The sequence below is a fragment of the Taudactylus pleione genome, unplaced genomic scaffold (genome assembly GCF_031769625.1).
Source record: "Taudactylus pleione unplaced genomic scaffold, aTauple2 ptg000737l, whole genome shotgun sequence".
Lineage (NCBI taxonomy): Eukaryota > Metazoa > Chordata > Amphibia > Anura > Myobatrachidae > Taudactylus > Taudactylus pleione.
The window spans coordinates 1925665-1933246 of NW_028285139.1; the positions used below are offsets into that span (position 1 = coordinate 1925665).

Genomic DNA, 7582 nt, shown 5'->3' on the forward strand with positions numbered 1-7582 from the left:
ATGAGGTAATTAAGGAAAGTTGTAATTAAGGGGCCTATTCATTATTCTTTTGCCCTTTTATAGATACAGAAACCTTGGAAATAAAAATCCAACCCATTCATCGTGAAGGTTCTGCAGGATATCTCCTGCCTACAGCACGGTCCCAACGTGCTACACATCCCCAAACACTTGTATGTGAACGATTATTCATCAAGCTCTGCATGACTGCAGGTACTAACCCACTGGGCCCTTCTTCTTCCTATTGGAAGATCCGGTTTGCGAAGAGTGATCTGTTCAGATGGCTCTGCTTCCCCCGGACCTCAACGTGCACATGTATAAACTCAGTTAGTGCATGTGCAGTAACACTACCAATAGGAACCCAGCAGTATAATAAACTCGCGGGACAGCTGAGCACCAGCATTCCCGACCGCCTGGATGGTTACTACATCCCCTGATTTTCGGGGCAGTTGTCCCCATACTGGGGCAATACTGAATTGCTTCAGTAGATTTGGACCTGCCGCCGTAACTCATAGTGAGTCAGTTCAATAAATTGCATGGGCCATTTGCAATTCATAATGAACTGGCCCCTTAAAGTGTAAAACCATTACCTTATTACTTTCATCAGCATTTAGGGATAAAACAAATACACCTATGAATTTTCTTTGTACATACTAGGATCTTAGTCTTTGCAGCATCGGTTTGGCCCCAGGTGCGTGCTGCTGCTCAGTTTGGTTGTTGTACTGTGGCACATCCAAGGTGGAGGTTCTGGTAGAGGGGGAGATGGGAAAGTGTGGTTGGAGTTGTTTCTACTTAGTTTATCTGGCAGCAATTGTTTCTGTCACATCTCTACTTAGAGCTAGGAACCTTATTTATAGGCGGCAACACAGGGGAACTCTGGTAGCAGTCAGGTCACTACTGCAGCACACGGTATGTACCTGGGAGGAACAGCAGGCTATCTACCCTTTGTGGTATATTTACTAAAGTGAGAGTATTTAGAAGTGGAGATGTTGTCCATAGCAACCAATCAGATTCTAGCTATTATCTTCTAGCAGGTGCTAGTTGAGTGTTAAGTAGAATCTGATTGGCTGCTATGGACAACAACTCCACTTCTAAAAACCTGCGCTTTAGTAAATATACCCCTTAGTGTGTTATTATATTATTTGTCTACAAATGCTGTATTCTCTCTGTAGCAACAGTGACTACATTCCTGGGAACAGATAGAAGATCATATTCACAGTTATTCTGTATGAAGTCTCAACATCCATTAAATACCATAAGGTTACAGCACAAAAGAATGATCAAATTTCACACATTAATAACTAGTTCCAATATAATACCGCTTTTACAGTATATTGCTTTTTAAAAAATACAGTATTGTAAGATTCATGAAAAAAAAATAATACTTATGAGAGGCAGATCTTCTGGTCCTATCCGGATACTTCTCAGTGTATTTATTAAACTAAACAAAAAAATAAGCTTAAAAAATGTAATTAAATCTTACCCTACTAGAGAGAAACATTTTTTTTGTGCTTAAAGTTTATGATCACAATATGATCCAGTCCATGGGAACTTCAATGGCAGCACTAGGGGAGCTGAGGACTGCTGTCACTGAGGCCAATGGGTGGTACACTGGGGCTGTTATTTATAGGGAGCACAACCCATGGATATATATCTCACATGAGCCCCAAGTCACTCTTCACCGTGCCAACTGGGAACTGCTGCTGATCACCTCATATGCTTTAATCCTTCAGAATCTGAGGACAGGATAATTGTAGGGTGTTAATAACGCTGCTCAATTAATTCATATCTAAGGTTTTTCATAATGCATACAGCATCTGTCTAATGTCAAAGCTTGAACAACAAGCAAAAAACAAATGATTCCATAATGTATGTTGGACTTTCATATATCACATAATAACAGAGAAAGCTAATTTATTATACACGTGAATTACAAGATAATGCTGGTATTATTACTTCTGCAATATTATGTCTTGTTATAATTTAGGGAAAAACTGCACTCCCCACAGCAATCTAGTAACATGAGCACCAGCACCTTTCACTGCACTTGGTATCAGAAGCAGCTAGATCCCCTTCCATAGATTGACCATGCCGTCATCAGCCAGTGTCCAAGGGAATTTGTATCAGAATTTAGCAGGTCCCTGTGACTATCAGTGCACACAGAAGCAGAGACATTAGCTGGATAGACCCTGTGCTGTGTATTATGTTGTTGCTCAGGATGAATGTAACCATGTCACCTATGGCTGAGCCTGTGCTGTAAACACTCTTTATGTTCTGCAGTGACACATACATTTATATTATCACTAGTGCTGATCATCTGTAACCACTGCATCACTGGTCACACAACTACCACAGCTGGCCAGGAGCAAGTCTGTAAAATTACGTTTGCCAAAGAGCAGAGCGACCTCGTCTGGCCATAGGCAGCATCACACAGACCAAGCCGGATTTTTATTTCGTTCTCCAGTAGGGGTCAGTCACACTCGCCGTAGCTCACCATGTTTTATAACTTACATTAACTTTAAACATAATAAAGAAATAGAAAATGTTTTTTTTTTTTTTTTTTTTAATCAATAATTAGCTTATGACATTTATCTGAAACTAAATAAAAAAAAATGACAAAGGAAATAAAATCTGACATGTTTATTATAGAAGAATGTAGATGTTCGTAGTTTAGTCACTAGTTCCACATGTATTATTGCATTACAATAAAGATTTATGTACACTACTGGTTACAATAAACAACACATGTTCCCATGTATCACTGGGGAATATGTAGAAATATGAACAAACACTGCATTCTGTTATTACAAGTTATATAATGTACCAGTAGTGTAATAACATATAAGTGACAGGATATAGTTGTGATATAATTGTAATTGAATACAACAAAAACCAGACTGCTCCTGTGTGTTGTGTGTGATGTGCTGTAGAGTGGTAATAACCAGTATCACCAGTAACACGCTGCATGAGAAGTGTAATAAATAAAGGTCAGGATATAAATAGAGAGAGGTGTAATAATAATGCAAAAAGACTGGGTCTCACTGTGTTGCCCAGGCTGCTCAGCACTGACTATTCACAGGCGCGATCCCACTACTGATTGGCACGGGGGCTTTGACCTGCTCCGTCTCCGACCTGGGCCGGTTCACCCCTCCTTAGTGCAACCTGGTGGCCCCGGGCTCCCCCAGGGTCACCATATTGATACCGAACTTAGCGTGGACACCCGATCGACATAGCTCAGTGAGGACCAGAACTCCTGGACTCAAGCAATCCGCCAGCCTCAGCCTCCCATGTAGCTGGGATTACAGACGCACGCCACCGCGCCCGGCGTCTATACAGCTCTGCTCTCACTGCCTAGTAGCTGCACGGCCTCTGACGTCACCGGCCGCACCAGCGCCGCCTGGCGTCTGTACTGAGAGGAACTAACAGCGCCATCTAGTGTCTGCTAGCTGTAACTCTGTGCTGAGCTAACAGCGCCATCTAGTGTCTACTGGCTGTAACTGTACTGAGGAGAGCTAACCGACCAGTCTCTGTCATTAGCCGTCCAATAGGAATCCAGTTTACGTCATTGTAACCTGGCTTCGAGCATGTCCGATATGGAGGTAACACTCTCTCGCATGTCACAATCACATTGCAGCAGTACAGGGCAGGCCGGGGATCACATTTACCTATGAAGCAAGGTAGTTACACACAGCTGAGCGATCATACACCTAAACTGCCCTGGACCTAAGTGTGCCCAGCTGGGCTACCACTCATCGAACTCCACCGAAAACTTTTCCATTAAGCATGGAGTTAAAATAGATACAAGAAGCTATTTTAAATGAGTAGAGATGAGTGGATCGTCTTTAGCCTTGTGTACATTTATCTTTGGTAAAACAGTGACAAGCAATGCAGAGGATCATTAAATAATAAAGAAACACTAAAAAGAATATAACAATATATTGATGTTGCAAAACTGCACAGAGAAGGTACATGAGCAAATGCTTTAACATCTCTATGGGGCAGATTCAATTGGGCGCGAGGTTTAGCGAGGAAAAAACCTTGCGCCCCTCGTGCCCAATTTTGGAATACCGCGGGTATGCGAGCTCCCGATACCCGCGGTATCCAATTCTTCACTTACCTGCCCGGTGGTCTCCGCTGCTCCTGGTTGCCTCCCCTCTATCTTCTCACTGGAGAGGGGATTCTGGGAGCCCTGGGGGCTGCTGGTAGGCTCCAGGGGATGGTGGGAGGGTAATGTCTAAATCCCCTTCACGGAGAGGACTCTGACATCATCAGCCAGTGTCCAGCGTCATTCCCTACCATCCAAGTGGGCATAGAGTGGGAATATAACCATGTGGCAAGCGTAGCGAGCCACCGAGCCCGAAGCATGGCGAATGCAGCGAGCCCGCGAGGGGCCAACTTTCTTCTTTAGGTGGGGACAACTTTCTTCTCTAGGTGGCCTTAATGTGCATGGAACTGTACTTCCGCCCTCACTCACGTCACTTCCAGGTCCCTAGCATGAAGGGGAAATAAGCTCTACCCTGGTAGGAGGGGCAAGAGCTGCTGGGAGATGTAGTTCTCCCAGCACCCATTCCGGGGGGCACACACACTGACATACTCACCCTGCTGCAGAAGAGCAGTCTCCCGACTCTGAATGCAGAAGACAGCGTTGCAGAAGGTAAGTAATTATGGACTAATTAAGCTAATTGGAAACTTCCAATTGCTTAATTAGTCCTAAGGGGGGATGTCATTGGGGTATCAGAGCAAGTCCCACTGATTTTACCTAAAATTAGCGATTTTAGGAAAAATCACACTTGCTCTGGAGGTGCGAGGAAAAAACCTCCTGGCTCACAAAAACAAAAACCATGCACCTCATTGAATAGCAAAAATCTCGCATCTACAGGAAAAACCTCGCAGGTGCGGGATTTTTGATATTTTCGCACCCAATTGAATATGCCCCTATGTTTGTGACCCTCATACATACAAGAAAAATGCTTGTTATTTATTATATTTCTTTTTAGAAAATTAGCAAAATAATACTAAAAAGGTTGGTAGCCCCGACATTTGGCTCCAGATGTATTTCTGTATCTATCTATCTATCTCTCTCTCTCTCTCTCTCTCTCTCTCTCTCTATCCATCCATCCATCCATCCATCCATCCATCCATCCATCCATCCATCCATCTATCCATCCATCTATCTATCTATCTATCTATCTATCTATCTATCTATCTATCTATCTATCTATATGGCATAGATAAGGCGGCACTCACAGGTCTTATTGAAAAAAAAATAAACAGAGACAAAGGGGGCAATTCAATTCGCAGACTCACAGATTTTTGTACACAGCCCTATGGCACCTGTTAATGAATACAATAAATAAGATCTGTCCTGTCTTCCTGGCAATGGCAGCTGTTTTAGGGACGGTGAGTACTCTGGCTACCGCTGTACATAAATGTAGGACAGACTTACATATATACACACATTTAGTTTAAGAAGACTATCATAATAGTGTAAGTAAATAAAATACAGTCAGAAAGTGTTACCAGACTTTGCAGTAAATATATATATTTACAAAATGGGATATACAGGGATTTTAATGTCAGGTCATTTTTCCCTTTGGGGTTTACTTTGTAATTTGTAATATGTATGAGATCATAAATAAATTGTATTATCACAAAAAATAATAATAATAATAATAATTATAACAAAAACTAAGCTTCAAGCTTATCGTACTTTGTGGCTCTTTTTTATGTTTCTCAGAATGATGAATTACAGAGATTTTGTGCTGAGTGCACAGTGACGTCTGTATTGGGGTGTGACTATGACTGAATGATCTGCACCCAACCTCCAAGTTATACATAGAGCACAGTGTCTGCACTCAGCCTGTAATCATACAAATCACTGTCTCTGCACTCAGCCTGGAATCATACAAATCACTGTCTCTGCACTCAGCCTGGAATCATACAGATCACTGTCTCTGCACTCAGCCTGTAATCATACAAATCACTGTCTCTGCACTCAGCCTGTCCCAATCTAACCAGCTCACTGTCTCTGCACTCAGCCTGTAATCATTGGCTATAATACACCTCACTGTCTCTGCACTCAGCCTGTAATCATACAGCTCACTGTTGGGATCGGTATGAAATACCGTCGGACCTATGATTCAAATCCCGGCGCCGGAAGACCGGCAGCAGTGAAGATTCCAACAGCTCCAAAGGTAAGTATTTACTAACCCTGCTCCACCCCCTAACTGCCCTTTAGGGATGCCTAACCCTAACCTCCCTCCCTAGTGCCTAACCCTAACCCCCTTCAAAGTGCCTAAACCTAACCTCCCCCCTTCCCCGCAGCCTAAGCCTAAGTCTACCGGGGGGTGCCTAACCCTAACCCTCCTTTCCCTAGCGTAAACCTAACCCTCCCAGGGGGGTGCTTAACCCTAAAAAGCCCTCAGTGGCAAACGCAGGATTTTCAAAGGGGGGTTTCCAAATCCTTGGTTATCGAAACAATGAAAAAACATCAAGCCATAAATAAAAAGATAGATAGATAGATAGAAACAGCTTACACAGGATTTAGGACTACTACAGTAAAATATACCACTCAGCTTATGACAGGGTACACACACACTGACTGACACAGAGACACACAGACAGACACACACACCTCTATCACTTATACCCCTTTTACCCTGACTTAAAAATCCTGGGTTGATGCACGTGAACGCACATCAACCCAGGATTTTTGCCGGTGGAAACGGATCAACCCGGGTCCAGTGACCTGGGGATCCGACCCAGCTGGATTGCAGGGTTGAGCACGGGTCATTCCCGCAGTGTAAACAACGTGACCCAGGTCACGAAGACCTGGGACGCGCCACATGCCGCCTGATTGGCCGGCTTCAGTGGCGCTTGGAGATGACATCATCTCCAAGCGTCCACTGCCGGGCCGACCAGAACGGAGCAGCGCACCCCGCCCGCCCTCCGTGCCTCCGGCCCGCTTCAGAGTAAGGTAAGAAGGTCACGGAGGGGGAGGGAGAGTATGAAGCGTTGCTCACCTGCGCCGGAGAGCCGGGTCAGTGCTGACCCGGCTCCGGTGTGAACGGTGCCCGGGTCGGCGCCGCAGTGTAAAACGGGGTCTATCTCAGGTCTGATCCGGTTTGGAAACGTGTTCCAAATCCCGGGTCAGACCCAGGACTTTGGTGTAAAAGGGCTATTAGAAACATGACTACAGCAGGCAAATAAATACAGCCAGCATGATTTATTAAAGACCCCTCTCCCCCAGTAGTGGTCCCCCCTTTTTAGGGACCCCACTAGAAGTCCCCCTTATGCAGTGGACCCAGTAGTACCCCTTATATAGTGCCCCCCAGTGGCAAACGCAGGATTTCTAGAGGGGGGTTTCCAAATGCTTGATTTTAGAGTGAGTGTGGCCAGTCAATGAAGAGGGTAGAATTAGCACTTAACCAGCTTTAATATGCGTCATACAAAATGTATTGTGTGGCATAATTCCAGCATATACAGGACCACCGATCACAGTAAGCCATTAAATGTGGCAGTAGGGCCATCCGGCCTGAGCTGAATGTTTGTTTTTTTAGATGTGGGCACCATTCCAGAGCATGGG

At 44.4% G+C, this 7582-nt stretch overlaps 1 non-coding gene across 1 annotated transcript; it reads right to left on the bottom strand.

Annotated features, from left to right (window-relative positions):
* Positions 1–3022: 3022 nt before the first annotated feature.
* LOC148477216 (signal recognition particle RNA) lies at positions 3023–3323 on the bottom strand. The gene has a single exon (XR_015872539.1).
* Positions 3324–7582: the final 4259 nt, after the last annotated feature.